General features: G+C 48.5%; 1 protein-coding gene across 6 annotated transcripts in view; it reads right to left on the bottom strand.

The window, feature by feature from the left end:
- LOC141172014 (sulfotransferase 2B1-like) overlaps positions 1-24814 on the bottom strand; it is a 913436-nt gene that overhangs the window by 243622 nt on the left and 645000 nt on the right. The gene's annotated exons all lie outside the window — the stretch shown is intronic.

The following is a 24814-nucleotide window of genomic DNA, read 5'->3' as shown; positions in this document are numbered from 1 at the left end:
CTGGGAGCAGCCCTTCGCCGGTGCAATGTCACACACGTGCCTTGTATGGCTCACGTGTTGAACTTGGTTGTCCAGCAATTCATAGCCCACTATCCCAGACTTGATGGCCTTTTGCAGAGGGCACGGTCGCTGTGTGCTCACTTCCGCCGTTCGCATCCCGCAGCTCAGAGACTGACATCTCTACAGAAGTCGTTGGGCCTGCCACTTCACCGGCTAAAATGCGATGTGCCTACCCTGTGGAATTCAACTCTGCACATGTTGCAGCGACTATGACAGCACCGACAAGCCCTGGTGCAATACGTTCTGATGTATAGCCTGGGCCAACGAGATCCAGAGGTGGGGCAAATCACGCTGGAGGAGTGGTCTCAGATCAGGGACCTATGCACCCTTCTGCACAGTTTTGAAATGGCGACGAAGCTGTTTAGTGCTGACGATGCCATTATCAGCATGACTATTCTGGTGATTTACATGCTGGAGCACATGTTAAACAGAATTCGGAGTCAGGTGGTGGCACAAGAGGATGTGGAGGAAGTAGAGGAGGAGGAGTTGTATGCGGAAGGGCTAACATCTGCAAGGTCCAGACGGTCGGCAGCACCAAGGCGGCAGGCATGTGAGGGTGGGGGAGATGGTTTTACCAGGGTGCATGGTAGCAGCCAAACTAGTGAGGATGGTGCAGGAGCCCAGGAAGAGGTGGAGGATGAACTGATGGAAGACTCATCAGATGAGGGAGACTTTGATCACATTTCTGTTGTGTGTGGTCGCGGGGAGAGGACAGAGGAAGGAAGCATGATTGTTACCTCGCCACCAGCACAAGAGGGACTTGGTGCTCCTGGATGCGCAAGACACATGAGTGCCTTCTTGCTGCACTACCAGCAACATGACCCTCGAATTGTGAGAATTAGAAATAATCCTGACTACTGGGTTGTCACACCGGTACAAAAGTAAATTTGCCAAAATAATTCCTGCCATAGAAAGGGATGCACGCATGCAGGAGTATCAGCAGAGACTGCTGCAGAATATTACATGTGCTTTTCCACAAAACACCAGTGGTGCACGTATTGAATCTCACATTTCCAACTTGCCAACCGTGGGACCGTCGAGTGTTCAGCACACAAACCGTAACAGAAACACAGTATCTGCTAGTAACATCAATTTTTCGGAATCATTTCACCACTTTTTTAGCCCATCCTTTGCAAGGCCACAGGAGACAAGAAGTCCGACACATAGTCAACGCCTAAAGACGATGGTACAGGAGTATCTCCAAGTAAACATTAAAGCCATGACTGTGTCACTGGACCCTTGCTCTTTTTGGCTTCCAATCTGGATAAATGGCCGGAGCTCGCCACTTATGCCTTGGAGATCTTGTCATGCCCCGCAGCCAGTGTTCTGTCTGAACGTGTGTTCAGCGCTGCTGGTGGTGTGCTGACAGATGAGCGCACGCGGCTCTACACTGATAATGTAGACAGACTCACATTCATAAATATGAACAAATCATGGATCCGAAATGACTTTTCTACCCCTGTGTCATCCTGGGGAGAGTAAAAGCTTGATGATTGGTTAAAATCACCTCATCAACCATTTTAAGCTTTCAAATTACTAATCAGGTTTATCTGTATCTTGGCTGGAAAATAATTTGGGCTTTATAGCAGTGTGCAGTACTGATTCTATTAGGCCATCTATACTAAGCTCCACCAGATTTAAAATTAATAATCATTTTTAGCTGCATCTAGCCTGGAAAATAATTTTGGGGCTCCTAGATGCGCAAGACAATGCCTGCAACATGACCCTCAGATTGTCAGAATTCGAAGTAATCTTGACTACTGGGTTGCCAGTTTGATCAACCTTTTCATTTTAATAAAAAACAAAAAAATGGTCATTTTTGAAATTATAAGCATTAGCAGGTTATTAGAAACTGAAATCAAACAGTTTTCAACTCAAAACTTTATTCTAGGTGATGTTACATTTGCACAGAGGACCCCTTGTTTGAAAGTTACATAGTTACATAGTTAGTAAAGCCGAATAAAGACTTGCGTCCATCAAGTTCGACCTGTTAGTTCTGTTATTGCTAAAGTTGATCCAGAGGAGGGCAAAAACCCCAAATGATTTGGCCAATCTTCACCTGAGGAAAAATTCCCTCCCGACTCTGAAACCAGCAGTCAGAATGAATCCCTGTATCAACCTACTATTTTATTTTATTTTTAAGTATATGCAGAAATCTGCCTGGTATCTAGAAAAGCATCCAGTCCCCGCTTGAACTGGTGTAGTGAATCCGACATTACCATCTCCTCACTGAGTGAATTCCATATTCTCACTGCTCTTACCGTAAAGAACCCCTTCCTATGCTGGTGCTGATACCTTTTCTCTTCCAGTCTTAGTGAATGCCCTCTTGTTACCGTAATATCCCTCCTTTTGAACAAATCCCCGGCAAGGTCTCTATACTGTCCCCTAACATATTTGTACACATTTATTATGTCCCCCCTCAACCTTCTCTTTTCCAGGCTGAATAGTCCTAGTTTTGCCAACCTCTCTGGGTATTGCAGTCCCTCCATTCCCCTTATTAATTTTGTTGCCCTCCTTTGTACCTTTTCAAGCTCATTTATATCCTTTCTATATATTGGGGCCCATAACTGAGCACAGTATTCCAAGTATGGTCTGACCAGTGCTTTGTACAGTGGAAGAACAATGTTCTCATCCTTTGCAGCTATACCTCTTCTGATACATCCCATTACCCTGTTTGCCCTTACAGCAGCGGCCTGACTTTGGGCACTCCAATTTAGTTTGCTATCAATCAATATGCCCAAGTCCTTCTCCATCTCTGAATTCCCCAATGATTTCCCATTCAGTGAGTACTGGTGACTTCCATTTTTCCTTCCCATATGTATGACCTTACATTTCTCCTCGTTAAACCTCATTTGCCATTTAATGCTCCACCTACCCAGCTTATCCAAATCCCTCTGTAGGTCTGCACTGTCCTCTTTTGTATTAATTGTTTTACATAACTTTGTGTCATCTGCAAATATTGATATTTTACTATTTATCCCGTTGACTATGTCGTTAATAAAGATATTAAATAACATTGGGCCTAGTACAGACCCCTGTGGTACCCACTAGTGACGCTTACCCAATCTGAGTATATTCCATTTATAACCACCCTCTGCCTTCTATCCTTTAGCCAGTTAGCTACCCACTTGCAGACATTTTCCCTCAGCCCCATCATTCTCATTTTGTATACCAACCTATTATGTGGCACGCTATCGAACGCTTTTGAGAAGTCGAGATACACGACATCCACTGGTTCCCCCTGATCTACTCGAGAGCTAACCTCCTCGTAGAAGTCAATCAGGTTTGTTTGGCAGGAGCGATTCCTCATGAATCCATGTTGGTTCGGGGTTAATAGATTATTAGCGTCAAGATGCTCCATGATTGCCTCATTAATAAAGCCTTCAAAAATTTTGCCCACAACGGACGTCAGACTCACCGGCCGATAGTTTCCGGTGTTACTTTTTGCTCCCTTTTTGAATATTGGCACTACATTCGCCTGTCGCCAATCAAGTGGTACAGACCCAGTCTCAACAGAGTCCTTAAATATAAGATATAACGGTCTGTCTATCACATTACTTAGTTCCCTTAGTACCCGTGGGTGTATGCCATCAGGTCCTGGTGATTTGTTTATTTTAATGTTACTGAGGCGTTTCTGTACCCCAGCTTGGGTTAGATTTGTCATACTTAGTGGAGGATTAAGCTTGTCACTTCTCATTTCGCCTGTTAGTTCTTTTTCCTTTGTGAAAGTTGACGAAAAAAATTTATTTAATAGATTAGCTTTATCCTCATCTTTCTCTATGATTTTGCCTTCATCACTTTTTATCGGTCCAATATTATTCGATTTAATCCTTTTACTATTTATATACGTAAAGAACAGTTTGGGATTTGATCTACTTTCCCTAGCAATACGTCTCTCTGTTTCCTCCTTTGCTATTTTTATTTGTTTTTTGCAGGTTCTCGTTTTTTCCTTGTAACACATTAGTGCCTCCTTGCTGTTTTCCTGTTTTAATCTCTTGAATGCCTCTTTTTTGCTATTTAACGCCCCTTTTACGTTCTTATTCAACCATATTGGTTTCCTCTTATTTCTGGCCCTTTTATTCCCATACGGTATATACCTCTCGCACTGAGTATTCAGAATTCTTTTGAAGGTTTCCCATTTACTATTCGTATTTCCTTGATTAAGAACTTTGTCCCAGTCTATAAGTTGAAGGTTTTCTTTCAGCTGATCAAACTTCGCCCTCCTAAAGTTTAATGTTTTAGTTGTTCCCTTATTGATAACTAGAGATGAGCGGTGTTCGACTAGAACTGTTCGCCAATCTCAAATTCGAGCTGTTTTGGGCGGTGTTCGAGTTGTTCGACGAACCCGAACGATTTGCAAAAAATTCGGCTGTTCGAGGTTATGTTCGATAACTGTTCGTGCACCAAAAGCGTGTCCTGCATGTCTGGTGCTATTTAGAGCACCAATCATGCAGGGATTGTCTGCCACTCACTGTAATGCCACAGCCATGGTGGTTGTGGCATTACAGTGATTGCCCAAATCGATGGGAACAGTGCCAACAGTGAAACATGAAAAGCCGGCAATTCAGCAGCGGCATACACCGGTACCCGACAATTTAGAACCGAAAGAATAGAGCTTCACACATAGATTAGATAGATATAAACATGTCAGCCACATATATACGAAGTACAGTGAAAGTGCTGCTTACTGTACTTGTCATTTAGCGTAAAGGATTTATCAAAAAAAATAATAGTGTTTTCATGCACCGTCTCTTTAAAAAAGCCGGCCGGCAATTCAGCAGCGGTACCCGACAATTTAGAATAGAAGGAATAGAGAATCACACATAGATTAGATAGATAGAAACATGTCAGTCACATATATATGAAGTACAGTGACAGTGTTGATTACTGTACTTGTCATTTAGTGTAAAGGATTTATCAAAAAAAATAATAGTGTTTTCATGCACCGTCTCTTTAAAAAAGCCAGCCGGCAATTCAGCATCTGTACCCAACAATTTAGAATAGAAGGAATAGAGAATCACACATAGATTAGATAGATAGAAACATGTCAGTCACATATATATGAAGTACAGTGACAGTGTTGCTTACTGTACTTGTCATTTAGTGTAAAGGATTTATTTAAAAAAATAATAGTGTTTTCATGCACCGTCTCTTTAAGAAAGCCGGCCGGCAATTCAGCATCTGTACCCGACAATTTATAACAGACAGAATAGAGCTTCACACATAGATTAGATAGATAGAAACATGTCAGTCACATATATATGAAGTACAGTGACAGTGTTGGTTACTGTACTTGTCATTTAGTATTAAAATAAAGGATTTATTATTAAAAAAATTGGCGTGGGGTTCCCCTTAATTTTAGGCTCTAGCGGAGGTTAAGCAGACAGCTGGGGCAGATGTTTGAAGCCTGGGAAGGGGGTAATACCCACGGAGCTTCCCAGGCTACTAATATCAGCCCCCAGCTGAATACATAGCCTTTACTAGCTATTAAAATGGGGGACCCCCCCAAAAAAATGACGTGGGGTCCCCCCTAATTTAATAGCTAGCAAAGGCTAGGCAGACAGCTGGGGGCTGATATTAATAGCCCAGGAAGGGAGCCATGAATATTGGCCCCCTCCCAGGCTAGAAACACCAGCCGTCAGCCGCCCCAGAAATGGCGCATTCATAGGATGCGCCAATTCTGGCACTTAGCCTCGCTCTTCCACGCTGCCCTGGTACGGTGGCAGGGGGTAATAGGGCTGGGGTTGATGTCAGCTTATAATGCCAGCTGACATCAAGCCCAGGTTAGTAATGGAGAGGCGTCTATAAGACACCCCCATTACTAACCCCATAGTCAAAGTTAAAAAAAACACAAACACCCAGAATAAAGTCCTTTAATTGAAATAAAGACACAATTCTTTATTGTTCTAAATTAAACCATACTTACCATCACGCCCATTCCAGCTGAAGCCAACGATCTCCTGTAATAAAAATAAAATAATAAAGCAACCTCATCCTTACCTTTCCATGGTTCCCACGACAGCTTCAGCTCTGCTACATCGAGATGACAGGCTGGACCGCAGCAGAACGCTGCCATCCAGCCTGTCATCCCGCAGACACTGAGAAGCGCAGGCTTGCTTGCGCTCTGCAGTGTCTGGCTGTGACGGCATAAAGATGAGACGAGTTCATGTCCAATGAACTCGGCGCACCTCATGCACGTCACTTACAGCGTGCGAGAATTCTTGAAATAATTTAAAGAAAATTGACGTGGGGCTTCGCCCTGTTTTTGTGTCCAGCCAGGTACAACTATGCAGCTGGGGGCTGGAATCCGCAGCGCAGGGAGGCCCAAGCTTTCTGGGCCACCCCCGCTGCAAATTGCAGTCCGCAGCCACCCCGGAAAATGGCGCGTTCATAGAAGCGCCATCTTCTGGCGCTGTACCCAACTCATCCAGGGCCCTGATGCGGTGGCTCACTGGGTAATAAAGGGGTTAGGGCCAGCTTGGCATTATCAGCTGGCCCTAAGCCCAAAATTCATGGGGTCACGCCAATATTAGACATGACCACCATGAATTTCTAGTAAAGTATTTAAAAAAAACACAACACCCAGAAAAAAGTCCTTTAATTAAAATAATTGAACGCTGCCATCCAGCCTGTCATCCCGCAGACACTGAGAAGCGCAGGCTTGCTTGCGCTCCACAGTGTCTCTCTGTGAGGGCATCCAGATGAGCCGAGTTAATGTCCAATGAACTCGGCGCACCTCATGCACGTCACTGACAGCGTGGGAAAATTCTCACGCTGAAGCGCTGAGTGCAGGAGAATTCTCCCACGCTGTCAGTGACGTGCAGGAGGTGAGCTGAGTTCATTGGACATGAGCTCACCTTATGCACGTCACTGACAGCGTGGGAAAATTCTCCTGCACTCAGCGCTTCAGCGTGGGAGAATTCTCACGCTGAAGCGCTGAGTGCAGAAGAATTCTCCCACGCTGTCAGTGACGTGCAGGAGGTGAGCTGAGTTCATTGGACATGAGCTCACCTTATGCACGTCACTGACAGCGTGGGAGAATTCTCCTGCACTCAGCGCTTCAGCGTGAGAATTTTCCCACGCTGTCAGTGACGTGCATGAGGTGCGCCGAGTTCATTGGACATGAACTCGTCTCATCTTTATGCCGTCACAGCCAGACACTGCAGAGCGCAAGCAAGCCTGCGCTTCTCAGTGTCTGCGGGATGACAGGCTGGATGGCGGCGTTCTGCTGCGGTCCAGCCTGTCATCTCGATGTAGCAGAGCTGAAGCTGTCGTGGGAACCATGGAAAGGTAAGGATGATGTTGCTTTATTATTTTTCTTTTATTGCAGGAGATCGTTGGCTTCAGCTGGAATGGGCGTGATGGTAAGTATGGTTTAATTTAGAACAATAAAGGATTGTGTCTTTATTTCAATTAAAGGACTTTATTCTGGGTGTTTGTGTTTTCTTTTAACTTTGACTATGGGGTTAGTAATGGGGGTGTCTTATAGACGCCTCTCCATTACTAACCTGGGCTTGATGTCAGCTGGCATTATAAGCTGACATCAACCCCAGCCCTATTACCCCCTGCCACCGCACCAGGGCAGCGTGGAAGAGCGAGGCTAAGTGCCAGAATTGGTGCATCCTATGAATGCGCCATTTCTGGGGCGGCTGACGGCTGGTGTTTCTAGCCTGGGAGGGGGCCAATATTCATGGCACCCTTCCTGGGCTATTAATATCAGCCCCCAGCTGTCTGCCTAGCCTTTGCTAACTATTAAATTAGGGGGGACCCCACGTCATTTTTTTGGGGGGATCCCCCATTTTAATAGCTAGTAAAGGCTATGTATTCAGCTGGGGGCTCATATTAGTAGCCTGGGAAGCTCCGTGGGTATTATCCCCTTCCCAGGCTTCAAACATCTGCCCCAGCTGTCTGCTTAACCTCCGCTAGAGACTAAAATTAAGGGGAACCCCACGCCAATTTTTTTTAATAATAAATCCTTTATTTTAATACTAAATGACAAGTACAGTAACCAACACTTATTATTTTTTGCCCCCTCTATCTCTACCCACATGGACTCGACCCCCTCTTCTCCCTCTCCTATATCTTCCCTTAGTCTGGGCTTTAGACGTGACTTTACATATAAGCAGACTCCTCCGCCCTTCCCCTGTTTCCGGTCCCTTCTAAATAAACTATAATCTGTTAAATTTACCGCCCAGTCGTAGCTATCGTCTAGCCAAGTCTCTGTTATACCTACGATGTCATACCTCTCCTCCGATATAAGCGCCCGCAGCTCATCCGCCTTATTGGTCAGGCTTCTTGCGTTGGTCAGCATGCAAGATAAAACTTTGGGGTTATTTAGCATCCTATTCTTCTCTAACGATCTAACTGTACTATCCCCACCCCCCTCTCCACCCTCATTATATTCACTTCTCCCCTTCCCCCTTGCTTGCCTCACATCCCACCTATTTCCTTGGTTTCCCCCCCCCGTCTCTAGTTTAAAAACTCCTCCAACCTATTAGCCATCTTCTTCCCCAGCACCGCTGCACCCTCCCCATTGAGGTGCAGCCCGTCCCTACGGTAGAGCCTGTAGCCGACAGCGAAGTCGGCCCAGTTCTCCATGAACCCAAACCCTTCTGCCTTGCACCAACTCTTTAGCCACTTATTCACCTCCCTAACCTCCCGTTGGCGCTCCTGTGTGGCTCGCGGGATTGGTAGTATTTCTGAGAAAACTACCTTGGAGGTCCTTGCCCTAAGCTTCCTACCTAGATCCCTGAAATCATTTTTAAGGACCCTCCATCTACCACTCACTTTGTCATTGGTGCCAATGTGGACCATGACCGCTGGGTCTTCGCCAGCCCCACCCAGTAACCTGTCAACCCGATCCGCGATGTGCCGGACTCGAGCGCCAGGGAGGCAGCACACCGTTCGGCGATCCCGGTCTTTGTGACAGATTGCCCTGTCTGTCCCCCTAATAATAGAGTCACCCACTACCAGGACCTGTCTAGCCTGCCCTACACTTCCCCCCTCCCCCTCATTACTGGAGCATACACTCCCCCGGCGGTCAGAGGATCTGTCGTGCTCCAATAATGCCGGTTCTGAACCAGCCTTCCTATACTTCTTCCCTCTATCCCTTCTAACCGTTACCCAGCTCCCTGCCTGTTCAGCCTGCGCTTCCCCACTAAGCTCCACCCCCAGTGTTGACCCATTGAGTGTCTGCTCGGTGAGCAGCAAACTCCGTTCCATGTTGTCGATGCTCCTCAGTACCGCTATCTGAGCACTTAGATCCAAGATTTGGGCTTCCAAGTGCACGATATGCTCACATCTCTCGCAGCAGTATGGATCCCTGAGCGGTAGCTCAGGGAATGCATACATTGCGCAAGATGTACACTGCACGGCTCCGGCCAACATGGACGTTATTCTAAATATGGGGATACAGTCAGTATATATGTACAAGTACAAAACACAATTATTTATATATAGGTGTATGGACGGGGATCAATTAGGGATGTGCAAGTGTATCGATTAGATATCGGCGCGGGATCAGTTAAGTATGGACGGGGGATCAATTAAGTATCAATTAAGTATGGACGGGGGATCAGCTGAGTGGGTCAGGTGGATTAATTAAGTGTGGACGGTGTGTCAATTAACTATGGACTGGGATCAATAAGTATGGACTGGGGAAATAATTAATTGTGGACTAGGGATTCAATCAATTAATTATGGACAGGGGGTTTAATTAAATAGGATGGGGGGTAAAGCAAATAAAAAGGTATGGACGGTGGGTCAATTAACTAAGGACTGGGGATCAATAAGTATCAATAATATCAATAAATATGGACTGGGGAAATAATTAATTGTGGTCTGGGGAATCAATCAATTAATTATGGACAGGGGTTAATTAAATATGGTGGGGGATAAGGCAAATAGATAGGGACTGGGGATGAGTAAAAGTGGACAAGGGGAATCTATTAAATAGGACAAGGGGGATCAATCAATTATGGGCTGGGGGGGTCAATCATTTAAATGTGGTCAGAGGGATCAGTTAAATATGGACGGGGGTGTTCAGGGGAATCAATTTAAATATGGACGGGGGTGATCAATTAAATATGGACGGGGGGGTAATCAATTAAATATGGACTAGGGAATACAATACAATTACAATACAGATACAAATACAATACCGTACAGTACACACTTGGGTTCAGTAGGGCTGCTTATCGCGGCCTCCTGCCCCTCACTCACCTCCTCTAGGGACGCTGCACGCTATCACAGCGCGCTTGTCCCTCCGGTCGCCTCTTACCGGTCCTCCTGATCACCTCCTGGTCACCACCACCTGGCACCCTCCGCTGGCCGGCACTGCACGCTGCCACAGCGCTCTCTTGCGCTTGTCCCTCCGGTCGCCTCCTACTGGTCCTCCCGGTCCGCTCGGTCACCTCCGCCTGGCTCTCCTCCCTTCCCAGGAGCTCTCTCCACACACAGCACAACTCTTGCAGCACACAGCAGGCTCCGCCTCCACCACTTCCTGTCAGGCCTCCTCCCACGAGCTTCTGAACTCTCTTGTCCTTTGAATTTGTCAGGTTTTGGATGGTTTCTGCTTCAATTGTTTTGCATGAGGACAGAATACCCTCCCAGAGCTGTTGCTTAGATGTGAACTGCCTCCCGCCATCATAGACACTCCTTTAGATGATGCCCCAGAGGTTCTGAATGGGGTTGAGGTCCGGGGAGCATGGGGGTCACACCATAAGTTTGTCCCCTTTTATGCCCATATCAGCCAGAGATGCAGATGCAGATGTGTTATGTGCAGCATGAGACGGTGCATTATCATGCATGAAAATGATCTTGTTGTGGAATACACGGTTCTTCTTCTTGAACGATGGCAGGAAGTACTGTTTGAGAAACTCCACATACATTATGGAGTTCATCTTTACCCCTTCAGGGATCCTAAAGGGTCCGACAATCTCTCTCCCCATGATTCCAGCCCAAAACATTAATCCACCTCCTCCTTGTTGGCGCTGTAGCCGTGTTTACGTGGGGTGTCCATCAACCAGCCTTCCTCCACTCCATCCATCTGGACCATCGAGCGTTGCACGGCACTCATCGGTGAACAAAACAGTTTTGAAGTCAGTCTTCATGTATTGTTTGGCCCACTGGAGCCGTTTCTGCTTGTGTGCAGTGGATAGAGGAGGTCAACAGGATGGCTTACGCACAGCTGCAAACCTCTGAAGGACCCTGCATCTTGTTGATCGGGGGACGTTGGAGGCACCAGCAGCTTCAAAAACTTGTCTGCTGTTATGACAAGGCTTTTTTGCCGCTGCTCTTTTAACCTGACGTAATTGCCTGTAGGAAAGAGTCCTCAATTTGCCCTTATCAGCACTCACACGTTTGTACTGTGAATCAGCTCCGTACTTCTTGATTGTGCGATGATCAGGATGAAGTGTCTTGGCAATGTTGATTGTAGTCATGCCTTGACCTAAACACTCCACAATTTGTTGCTTCTCAGCAGCCGACACATCCTTTTTCTTTCCCATTTTGGCAGAAAATGTAGGCTGCTTAATAATGTGGGACAGCCTTCTTAAGTAGTCTTGCCTTTCATTGGACACACCTGCCAAACTAATTAGCACAGGTGTCTGAAATTGCTTACAGTGATATAAAGAACCCTGACACACATCACCATCAATGAGTTTAACTGACAAACAAACAAATTCTTCCCTTATCACTCGTAAACACTTTTTGCATAATAATTCGGAACACAGTGTACATGTGCTTTTCCACAAAACACCAGTGGTTCACGTAGTGAATCTTACAGTTCTAACTTGCCAACAGTGGTCTGTATGGAGTTGTTCAATAAAGGGCCAAAAATTAAGATAACAGATGGGAGAGGTCTCTATGAATAGGAATTCCTAAGTATTTGATACACTGTGAGGGCCAGGCAAAGGGAAAGTTGGACTGGATGGAATCCTGTATGGATTTGGGGAGGGAGACATCGAGGGCCTCAGACTTTGCTGCATTGATTTTAAAATTTGACCATGTAACAAAGTGATCTATTTCAGCCATAACAGCAGGGATGGGTATATGTGATTGAGTGATATATACTAAGACATCATCAGCAAATAGAGAGCACTTGTACTCGGTGCCTCCCACCTCAATCCACCAAATATTGGGGTTATGGCGAATTGATGAGAGCAGGTGCTCCATCACTAGGATGTATAAGAGAGGGGACAGAGGACATCCCTGCCTTGTCCCATTGGTGATTATGAAAGGTGATGAAAATGTTCTGATGCGCCCCCTGGGCCTTGGGACACCCGAACCCTTTTTGGTGGATGCTGGAGGTTGTAGTCTCCGTGGAGGCGACCCGGTTCCGTGGCTCAGGTTGGTCAAACCAGTGGCGGAACTATTTATGTGGTTTTGATGTTTAAATGTCCGACTACGCCACCCATGGATTGCGGTCAGAGTGAACCGCCACTGCTGGGCAGACTGCTGAGGCTGGTGTTGTGGGTGCAGCAGAGCATAGTGTAACTCCCCACGGGAGGAGTATAGCCTCAGGGCAGTGTATGCGGAGGATGGGGTGATGGTGCAGGGCAGCAGCAGTAACGACACGGAGTCAGTGATGCAGTCCAGGGCCTTTACTCACAGTTCTTATTATCCAGATCACTTCTGCAGGTAACGGCTGCCCACGTCGTACTGTGCTCACCAGGTGAGGGGCTCATACAACTCCCAGATAACTTTGGAGCACTTCACAGGACCCCCTTTGTGTGTCCTTTGTCTGGCCTTTCTTACCAACGCTTCTGTCCGGCTGCCTTGGGCCTCCTCTTGGTAAACTTGGTGCCAGTTTACCTGAACCTATCTGGTGCCTTCCTAGCCGGTGTAGCGAGGGGCTGCGCCACATAAAATGTCACAGCCTCCGGTTTCTAGCTGAGGGTCATTTCACGCCTCCACTAGTTTTGGGGACCGGTCTCCCCGTTTGGCCTGACCCCTCCATGCATGAGGATTCGGGGGTGCGTTGGCGACTCGCCCGTCCGCACCCCTGGGATCCCTTCGTTCCTCGTTCCTGGAGCCTTCTCCGCTCCTCTTCCTTCCTTCTCCCTCTTCCAGGCCTGGGCCTCTGTTACTAGGCCCTCCTCCGGAGCAGAGCTCATGCAGAGCCTCTGCTCCCTGTCACTTCTGCTCAGACTTCTCTGCACTGAACTAAGTTTGTGCCCACCTTTTATTCTCCCTTCTCAATGCACCCAGTAACTGCTTCCTCCCTGCTCCTGCACTACAGGGTTCCCCTTCCTCGTTGTTCCCTCCCCCCACTCCAGCCAGGGACAGGTACCGTCGTGCCCATCTCAGGGGCATATTGGTCGCCCTGCCCCACGGCAATGTGGTGTAATGCATGCAGGTGTCGGGGTCCTGATCCACATTCCATCCTTACTTGAGAGTGAGATATCACACCTCTGGGTGAGGTACAATACCTCTGTAGTAACCGAGCCCTCGGGGTGCTACAGTTCCATTCATCTTCAGCCTAGGTGACGTATTGCGATACAGGGCCGTGATTTTGGCTATAAAAGGGTCCCCTAGTCCCCTACCCCAAGCTTTTTAAGAGAATAATATATGGCGTGCCAGGAGACTCTATGGAATGCTTTCTCAACATCCAACGAGAGTATCTAAATACAAATTTTTAACTGCATCTAGCCCAGGAAATACTTTGTGCCTAGTAGCAGTGTCTGCTAGTCAGCGGATTATCCCAGCTGTTAAGCAAGCTACACCACTTGTAGTTTGGACACTTAATTTTTTCAAAGGAAATGCTTCAGGACCCCGGGATACTCAGTGAAGAGCATCGGGAGGCACACCAAGGCATAGGGGCTGGGACTGGCGGTAGGACGCCTTGCTGTGGACCGCCGAGCTCGATCCTTATAAAAGCTTTTTAACTGCAGCAGCTTTAGTGGACGCTACTGGAGCTGGAATTACGCGGCTGCTGGCATGAGACTTGCCCTCCAATAGATCCTTGTAAAAGGATTTAAAGTGTATTCATTCAAATTAGAGATCCAATTTAAATTAAAAAGCTTAGAGCTTCCTCCACCACAGGGGGGCTCGCTCAACCCATCAGCGGACAGCAACACAACAGGGACTTGGTGCTCCTGGATGCGCATGACACATGAGTGCCTTCTTGCTTCACTACCTGCAACATGACCCTCGAATTGTGAGAATTAGAAATAATCCTGACTACTGGGTTGCCACACTGTTAGAGTAAAAGTAAATTTGCCGAAATAATTCCTGCCATAGAAAGGGATGCACGCATGCAGGAGTATCAGCAGAGACTGTTGCAGAATCTTACATGTGCTTTTCCACAAAACACCAGTGGTGCACGTAGTGAATCTCACAGTTCCAACTTGCCAACCGTGGGACCGTCGAGTGTTCAGCACTCAAACCGTAACAGAAACACAGTATCTGCTGGTAACATCAATTTTGCGGAATCATTTCACCACTTTTTTAGCCCATCCTTTGCAAGGCCACAGGAGACAAGAAATCTGACACATAGTCAACGCCTAGAGACGATGGTACAGGAGTATCTCCAAGTAAACATTGAAGCCATGACTGTGTCACTGGACCCTTGATTTTTTTGGGCTTCGAATCTGGATAAATGGCCGGAGCTCGCCACTTACGTCTTGGAGATCTTGTCGTGCCCCGGAGCCAGCTTTCTGTCTGAACGTGTGTTCAGCGCTGCTGGTGGTGTGCTGACAGATAAGCGCACGCGGCTCTCCACTGATAATGTAGACAGACTCACATTCATAAAGATGAACAAATCATGGATCAGAAATGACTTTCTACCCCTGTGTCATCCTGGGGAGAGTAAAAGCTTGATGATTGGTTTAAATCACCTCACCAACCATTTTAAGCTTTCAAATTACTAATCATTAGTGTTGAGCGATACCTTCCGATATCGGGAAATATCGGATCGGATTGGATCGGACCGATACCGAAAAAGTATCGGATATCGCCGATTCCGATACCGGAAACCAATGCAAGTCAATGGGACATAAATATCGGAATTAAAATAAACCCTTTCTTTCCTTGTAGGTTATTTCTACATGAAGGAAAACAACTAAGAATAATGTAGAATGTATTGGGGGAGGTGGGGGAGACAATAAAGGCATAGAGGTTTAGCCCAGTCAAATGGAATAGCAGGAATTAATATTTTTTTATTATGTTCTGAGTTACGGAAATATTAACTATGTTAAGTATTTTTATATTTTGTCAGATATTTATGTTTCACTACTTCCATGCTCTTCACCTTCTTTTTTACTTCTCCCACACTTTCTCCTTCATCATCCTCAGCATCTTTTTCATCCACTTCTTCTTCACCTTCTTCTTCTTCACCTTCTTCGTATTATTCTTTTTTTTACATTCTTCATATTCTACTTCTTCATCTTCTTCATATTCTTCTTCTTCATCATATTCTTATTTGTGACAGGCATTCCTGTAGTTGTTATCTATAAAAGGTTGGACATTACACCTTTCGTTCTGCCCGTCACAAAAGATTTACAACAGGATTTGTCCGCGTTCAGTTTGGCCTGCAGCAGCAGGTCTTTTCCAGGGGCACCACGAGGAGGAACGGACTCACCCCCATACACTGCTTAGTCATCTTCTGCTTATAATTTAGATATTATCTTTTGCTCTGATTTTTAGTCTTATGCTTAATGTTCTTCCGCTTTTTGTTCTGCAGCTTCTTGTATTTCTGCTTCTTGGTTTTCTGTCTCTTGTTTTTCTGTATCTTGGTGCTTGTCTTCTCTTCTTTGTCTTCTTGGTCAACTTCTTCAGGGTCATCTTCTTGGTCTTCTTCGGGGTGGTCTTCAGGGTCGTCGTCTTCGGGGGTCCTCGTCTTCGGGGTCCTCGTCTTCTTCGGGTTGGTCTTCTGGGTCCTCGTCTTCGGGGTCCTCGTCTTCTTCGGGGTGGTCTTCAGGGTCCTCGTCTTCTTCGGGGTGGTCTTCAGGGTCCTCGTCTTCTTCGGGGTGGTCTTCAGGGTCCTCGTCTTCAGGGTCATTGTCTTCGGGGTCCTCGTCTTCTTAGGGTTGGTCTTCAGGGTCCTCGTCTTCAGGGTCCTCGTCAGGGAGATCCAGAGTGATTACCAAGAACCATTTCAAAAAGCTTGAACTTGGAAATGTAGCAGAAGGTACAAGAAAGCTGAGGAACTACCGAGGACCAGCTGACGGTACTGGAACCCGGATGGATAGCAGAAGGTACAAGAGCCAATGGAACTACCGAGGACCAGCTGATGTTACTGGAACTCGGTTACTAAGCAGGAGGTACCTGTGCCAGAAAGCACTACCAAGGACCAGCAGACGTTGGTGGAACTTGGATACCGAGAAGGAGGCACCTAATCCAAAGGCACTGCCGAGAACCAGCTGACGGTACTGGAACCCGGATGGGTAGCAGAAGGTACAAGAGCCAATGGAACTACCGAGGACCAGCTGATGTTACTGGAACCCGGATGGGTAGCAGAAGGTACAAGAGCCAATGGAACTACCGAGGACCAGCTGATGTTACTGGAACTCGGTTACTAAGCAGGAGGTACCTGTGCCAGAAAGCACTACCAAGGACCAGCAGACGTTGGTGGAACTTGGATACCGAGAAGGAGGCACCTAATCCAAAGGCACTGCCGAGAACCAGCTGACGGTACTGGAACCCGGATGGGTAGCAGAAGGTACCCATGTAAAAAAAAAGTTCAAGGCCGCGAGCCGGCCGCAGTTACCAAAACCCACAGTCCTACAGAGGGTGCTTGTCCTATTGGCACTATGGAACCAGCCTTCATTGCCAGATCCCGCAGCCCACATAGGAGTCACCTAAACTGCAGGCACCATAGAGTCGGCTAACCCGACCGCAACACGACAGGACAACGCATTGGAGGCAAAGTGACGTTGACACTACCCGGAAACAGCTGGCGTGCTGGAACCAGGCTGGGCAGGAGGGAGTACCCGTGCCAAAGACACTGCCGAGAACCAGCTGACGGTACTGGAACCCGGATGGGTAGCAGAAGATACAAGAGCAAATGGAACTACCGAGGACCAGCTGATGTTACTGGAACCCGGATGGGTAGCAGAAGGTACAAGAGCCAATGGAACTACCGAGGACCAGCTGATGTTACTGGAACTCGGTTACTAAGCAGGAGGTACCTGTGCCAGAAAGCACTACCAAGGACCAGCAGACGTTGGTGGAACTTGGATACCGAGAAGGAGGCACCTAATCCAAAGGCACTGCCGAGAACCAGCTGACGGTACTGGAACCCGGATGGGTAGCAGAAGGTACCCATGTAAAAAAAAAGTTCAAGGCCGCGAGCCGGCCGCAGTTACCAAAACCCACAGTCCTACAGAGGGTGCTTGTCCTATTGGCACTATGGAACCAGCCTTCATTGCCAGATCCCGCAGCCCACATAGGAGTCACCTAAACTGCAGGCACCATAGAGTCGGCTAACCCGACCGCAACACGACAGGACAACGCATTGGAGGCAAAGTGACGTTGACACTACCCGGAAACAGCTGGCGTGCTGGAACCAGGCTGGGCAGGAGGGAGTACCCGTGCCAAAGACACTGCCGAGAACCAGCTGACGGTACTGGAACCCGGATGGGTAGCAGAAGATACAAGAGCAAATGGAACTACCGAGGACCAGCTGACGGTACTGGAACCCGGATGGGTAGCAGAAGGTACAAGAGCCAATGGAACTACCGAGGACCAGCTGATGTTACTGGAACTCGGTTACTAAGCAGGAGGTACCTGTGCCAGAAAGCACTACCAAGGACCAGCAGACGTTGGTGGAACTTGGATACCGAGAAGGAGGCACCTAATCCAAAGGCACTGCCGAGAACCAGCTGACGGTACTGGAACCCGGATGGGTAGCAGAAGGTACCCATGTAAAAAAAAAGTTCAAGGCCGCGAGCCGGCCGCAGTTACCAAAACCCACAGTCCTACAGAGGGTGCTTGTCCTATTGGCACTATGGAACCAGCCTTCATTGCCAGATCCCGCAGCCCACATAGGAGTCACCTAAACTGCAGGCACCATAGAGTCGGCTAACCCGACCGCAACACGACAGGACAACGCATTGGAGGCAAAGTGACGTTGACACTACCCGGAAACAGCTGGCGTGCTGGAACCAGGCTGGGCAGGAGGGAGTACCCGTGCCAAAGACACTGCCGAGAACCAGCTGACGGTACTGGAACCCGGATGGGTAGCAGAAGATACAAGAGCAAATGGAACTACCGAGGACCAGCTGACGGTACTGGAACCCGGATGGGTAGCAGAAGGTACAAGAGCCAATGGAACTACCGAGGACCAGCTGATGTTACTGGAACTCGGTTACTAAGCAGGAGGTACCTGTGCCAGAAAGCACTACCAAGGACCAGCAGACGTTGGTGGAACTTGGATACCGAGAAGGAGGCACCTAATCCAAAGGCACTGCCGAGAACCAGCTGACGGTACTGGAACCCGGATGGGTAGCAGAAGATACAAGAGCAAATGGAACTACCGAGGACCAGCTGACGGTACTGGAACCCGGATGGGTAGCAGAAGATACAAGAGCAAATGGAACTACCGAGGACCAGCTGACGGTACTGGAACCCGGATGGGTAGCAGAAGGTACAAGAGCCAATGGAACTACCGAGGACCAGCTGATGTTACTGGAACTCGGTTACTAAGCAGGAGGTACCTGTGCCAGAAAGCACTACCAAGGACCAGCAGACGTTGGTGGAACTTGGATACCGAGAAGGAGGCACCTAATCCAAAGGCACTGCCGAGAACCAGCTGACGGTACTGGAACCCGGATGGGTAGCAGAAGATACAAGAGCAAATGGAACTACCGAGGACCAGCTGACGGTACTGGAACCCGGATGGGTAGCAGAAGGTACAAGAGCCAATGGAACTACCGAGGACCAGCTGATGTTACTGGAACTCGGTTACTAAGCAGGAGGTACCTGTGCCAGAAAGCACTACCAAGGACCAGCAGACGTTGGTGGAACTTGGATACCGAGAAGGAGGCACCTAATCCAAAGGCACTGCCGAGAACCAGCTGACGGTACTGGAACCCGGATGGGTAGCAGAAGGTACCCATGTAAAAAAAAAGTTCAAGGCCGCGAGCCGGCCGCAGTTACCAAAACCCACAGTCCTACAGAGGGTGCTTGTCCTATTGGCACTATGGAACCAGCCTTCATTGCCAGATCCCGCAGCCCACATAGGAGTCACCTAAACTGCAGGCACCATAGAGTCGGCTAACCCGACCGCAACACGACAGGACAACGCATTGGAGGCAAAGTGACGTTGACACTACCCGGAAACAGCTGGCGTGCTGGAACCAGGCTGGGCAGGAGGGAGTACCCGTGCCAAAGACACTGCCGAGAACCAGCTGACGGTACTGGAACCCGGATGGGTAGCAGAAGGTACAAGAGCCAATGGAACTGCCGAGAACCAGCTGGCGGTGCTGGAGCCCAGGGTAAATACTAAAAACAGAAGAGCCAGAGGTGTATTTGGAGGAGGTTTTAAATCCGTACTACAGTGGATGTGGACAAAGCAGGAGAATTTGCCGGACACACAGCTGGGGATCAGCTGACGTTACTGAATCCCAATAACACTGGAGCAAGCGTTGACTGTGCAGACGGCACTTCTGAGCAGCAACTAGCGGTATTGGAGCCCAGGGTAAATACTAAAAACGGAGGAGCCAGAGGTGTAATTGGAGCAAGTTTTAAATAAGTAGCACAGTGAATATGGACAGAGCAGGAGAAATTGCCGTGAACACAGCAGGGGAACAGCTGACGTTACCGAACCCCAATAACACCGCAGCAAGTGTTGACTGTGCAGATGGCACTTCCGAGCGCCAACTGGCGGTGCTGGAGCCCAGGGATAAGAATGAAAACAGAGGAGCCAGAGGTGTAATTCGAGCAACTTTAAAATGTGTAGTACAGTGGATGTGGACAAAGCAGGAGAAATTGCCGTCCGCACAGCAGGAGAACAGCTGACGTTACTGAACCCCAATAACACGGCAGCAAGTGTTGACTGTGCAGACAGCACTTCCGAGCGCCAACTGGCGGTGTTGGAGCCCAGGGTAAATACTAAAAACGGAGGAGCCAGAGGTGTAATTGGAGCAAGTTTTAAATAAGTAGCACAGTGAATATGGACAGAGCAGGAGAAATTGCCGTGAACACAGCAGGGGAACAGCTGACGTTACCGAACCCCAATAACACCGCAGCAAGTGTTGACTGTGCAGACGGCACTTCCGAGCGCCAACTGGCGGTGCTGGAGCCCAGGGATAAGAATGAAAACAGAGGAGCCAGAGGTGTAATTGGAGCAACTTTAAAATCTGTAGTAGTGAGAATGTGGACAGAGCAGGAGAAATTGCCGTCCGCACAGCAGGGGAACAGCTGACGTTACTGAACCCCAATAACACGGCAGCAAGTGTTGACTGTGCAGACAGCACTTCCGAGCGCCAACTGGCGGTGTTGGAGCCCAGGGTAAATACTAAAAACGGAGGAGCCAGAGGTGTAATTGGAGCAAGTTTTAAATAAGTAGCACAGTGAATATGGACAGAGCAGGAGAAATTGCCGTGAACACAGCAGGGGAACAGCTGACGTTACTGAACCCCAATAACATGGTAGCAAGTGTTGACTGTGCAGACGGCACTTCCGAGCGCCAACTGGCGGTGCTGGAGCCCAGGGATAAGAATGAAAACAGAGGAGCCAGTGGTGTAATTCGAGCAACTTTAAAATGTGTAGTACAGTGGATGTGGACAAAGCAGGAGAAATTGCCGTCCGCACAGCAGGAGAACAGCTGACGTTACTGAACCCCAATAACACGGCAGCAAGTGTTGACTGTGCAGACAGCACTTCCGAGCGCCAACTGGCGGTGTTGGAGCCCAGGGTAAATACTAAAAACGGAGGAGCCAGAGGTGTAATTGGAGCAAGTTTTAAATAAGTAGCACAGTGAATATGGACAGAGCAGGAGAAATTGCCGTGAACACAGCAGGGGAACAGCTGACGTTACCGAACCCCAATAACACCGCAGCAAGTGTTGACTGTGCAGACGGCACTTCCGAGCGCCAACTGGCGGTGCTGGAGCCCAGGGATAAGAATGAAAACAGAGGAGCCAGAGGTGTAATTGGAGCAACTTTAAAATCTGTAGTAGTGAGAATGTGGACAGAGCAGGAGAAATTGCCGTCCGCACAGCAGGGGAACAGCTGACGTTACTGAACCCCAATAACATGGTAGCAAGTGTTGACTGTGCAGACAGCACTTCCGAGCGCCAACTGGCGGTGCTGGAGCCCAGGGATAAGAATGAAAACAGAGGAGCCAGAGGAGTAATTGGAGCAACTTTAAAATGTGTAGTACAGTGGATGTGGACAAATCAGGAGAAATTGCCGTCCGCACAGCAGGAGAACAGCTGACGTTACTGAACCCCAATAACACGGCAGCAAGTGTTGACTGTGCAGACGGCACTTCCGAGCGCCAACTGGCGGTGCTGGAGCCCAGGGATAAGAATGAAAACAGAGGAGCCAGAGGTGTAATTGGAGCAACTTTAAAATCTGTAGTAGTGAGAATGTGGACAGAGCAGGAGAAATTGCCGTCCGCACAGCAGGGGAACAGCTGACGTTACTGAACCCCAATAACATGGTAGCAAGTGTTGACTGTGCAGACAGCACTTCCGAGCGCCAACTGGCGGTGCTGGAGCCCAGGGATAAGAATGAAAACAGAGGAGCCAGAGGTGTAATTGGAGCAACTTTAAAATCTGTAGTAGTGAGAATGTGGACAGAGCAGGAGAAATTGCCGTCCGCACAGCAGGGGAACAGCTGACGTTACTGAACCCCAATAACACGGCAGCAAGTGTTGACTGTGCAGACAGCACTTCCGAGCGCCAACTGGCGGTGTTGGAGCCCAGGGTAAATACTAAAAACGGAGGAGCCAGAGGTGTAATTGGAGCAAGTTTTAAATAAGTAGCACAGTGAATATGGACAGAGCAGGAGAAATTGCCGTGAACACAGCAGGGGAACAGCTGACGTTACCGAACCCCAATAACACCGCAGCAAGTGTTGACTGTGCAGATGGCACTTCCGAGCGCCAACTGGCGGTGCTGGAGCCCAGGGATAAGAATGAAAACAGAGGAGCCAGAGGTGTAATTCGAGCAACTTTAAAATGTGTAGTACAGTGGATGTGGACAAAGCAGGAGAAATTGCCGTCCGCACAGCAGGAGAACAGCTGACGTTACTGAACCCCAATAACACGGCAGCAAGTGTTGACTGTGCAGACAGCACTTCCGAGCGCCAACTGGCGGTGTTGGAGCCCAGGGTAAATACTAAAAACGGAGGAGCCAGAGGTGTAATTGGAGCAAGTTTTAAATAAGTAGCACAGTGAATATGGACAGAGCAGGAGAAATTGCCGTGAACACAGCAGGGGAACAGCTGACGTTACCGAACCCCAATAACACCGCAGCAAGTGTTGACTGTGCAGACGGCACTTCCGAGCGCCAACTGGCGGTGCTGGAGCCCAGGGATAAGAATGAAAACAGAGGAGCCAGAGGTGTAATTGGAGCAACTTTAAAATCTGTAGTAGTGAGAATGTGGACAGAGCAGGAGAAATTGCCGTCCGCACAGCAGGGGAACAGCTGACGTTACTGAACCCCAATAACACGGCAGCAAGTGTTGACTGTGCAGACAGCACTTCCGAGCGCCAACTGGCGGTGTTGGAGCCCAGGGTAAATACTAAAAACGGAGGAGCCAGAGGTGTAATTGGAGCAAGTTTTAAATAAGTAGCACAGTGAATATGGACAGAGCAGGAGAAATTGCCGTGAACACAGCAGGGGAACAGCTGACGTTACTGAACCCCAATAACATGGTAGCAAGTGTTGACTGTGCAGACGGCACTTCCGAGCGCCAACTGGCGGTGCTGGAGCCCAGGGATAAGAATGAAAACAGAGGAGCCAGTGGTGTAATTCGAGCAACTTTAAAATGTGTAGTACAGTGGATGTGGACAAAGCAGGAGAAATTGCCGTCCGCACAGCAGGAGAACAGCTGACGTTACTGAACCCCAATAACACGGCAGCAAGTGTTGACTGTGCAGACAGCACTTCCGAGCGCCAACTGGCGGTGTTGGAGCCCAGGGTAAATACTAAAAACGGAGGAGCCAGAGGTGTAATTGGAGCAAGTTTTAAATAAGTAGCACAGTGAATATGGACAGAGCAGGAGAAATTGCCGTGAACACAGCAGGGGAACAGCTGACGTTACCGAACCCCAATAACACCGCAGCAAGTGTTGACTGTGCAGACGGCACTTCCGAGCGCCAACTGGCGGTGCTGGAGCCCAGGGATAAGAATGAAAACAGAGGAGCCAGAGGTGTAATTGGAGCAACTTTAAAATCTGTAGTAGTGAGAATGTGGACAGAGCAGGAGAAATTGCCGTCCGCACAGCAGGGGAACAGCTGACGTTACTGAACCCCAATAACATGGTAGCAAGTGTTGACTGTGCAGACAGCACTTCCGAGCGCCAACTGGCGGTGCTGGAGCCCAGGGATAAGAATGAAAACAGAGGAGCCAGAGGAGTAATTGGAGCAACTTTAAAATGTGTAGTACAGTGGATGTGGACAAATCAGGAGAAATTGCCGTCCGCACAGCAGGAGAACAGCTGACGTTACTGAACCCCAATAACACGGCAGCAAGTGTTGACTGTGCAGACGGCACTTCCGAGCGCCAACTGGCGGTGCTGGAGCCCAGGGATAAGAATGAAAACAGAGGAGCCAGAGGTGTAATTGGAGCAACTTTAAAATCTGTAGTAGTGAGAATGTGGACAGAGCAGGAGAAATTGCCGTCCGCACAGCAGGGGAACAGCTGACGTTACTGAACCCCAATAACATGGTAGCAAGTGTTGACTGTGCAGACAGCACTTCCGAGCGCCAACTGGCGGTGCTGGAGCCCAGGGATAAGAATGAAAACAGAGGAGCCAGAGGTGTAATTGGAGCAACTTTAAAATCTGTAGTAGTGAGAATGTGGACAGAGCAGGAGAAATTGCCGTCCGCACAGCAGGGGAACAGCTGACGTTACTGAACCCCAATAACACGGCAGCAAGTGTTGACTGTGCAGACAGCACTTCCGAGCGCCAACTGGCGGTGTTGGAGCCCAGGGTAAATACTAAAAACGGAGGAGCCAGAGGTGTAATTGGAGCAAGTTTTAAATAAGTAGCACAGTGAATATGGACAGAGCAGGAGAAATTGCCGTGAACACAGCAGGGGAACAGCTGACGTTACTGAACCCCAATAACATGGTAGCAAGTGTTGACTGTGCAGACGGCACTTCCGAGCGCCAACTGGCGGTGCTGGAGCCCAGGGATAAGAATGAAAACAGAGGAGCCAGAGGTGTAATTCGAGCAACTTTAAAATGTGTAGTACAGTGGATGTGGACAAAGCAGGAGAAATTGCCGTCCGCACAGCAGGAGAACAGCTGACGTTACTGAACCCCAATAACACGGCAGCAAGTGTTGACTGTGCAGACGGCACTTCCGAGCGACAACTGGCGGTGCTGGAGCCCAGGGATAAGAATGAAAACAGAGGAGCCAGAGGTGTAATTCGAGCAACTTTAAAATGTGTAGTACAGTGGATGTGGACAAAGCAGGAGAAATTGCCGTCCGCACAGCAGGAGAACAGCTGACGTTACTGAACCCCAATAACACGGCAGCAAGTGTTGACTGTGCAGACAGCACTTCCGAGCGCCAACTGGCGGTGTTGGAGCCCAGGGTAAATACTAAAAACGGAGGAGCCAGAGGTGTAATTGGAG

This window comes from Phyllobates terribilis, unplaced genomic scaffold (genome assembly GCF_046119375.1).
Source record: "Phyllobates terribilis strain yellow unplaced genomic scaffold, ASM4611937v1 Scaffold_12__6_contigs__length_324123572, whole genome shotgun sequence".
Classification (NCBI taxonomy): domain Eukaryota; kingdom Metazoa; phylum Chordata; class Amphibia; order Anura; family Dendrobatidae; genus Phyllobates; species Phyllobates terribilis.
Note: the sequence above shows the minus strand (reverse complement) of the source record. Positions and strands in the feature narration are given on the sequence as shown.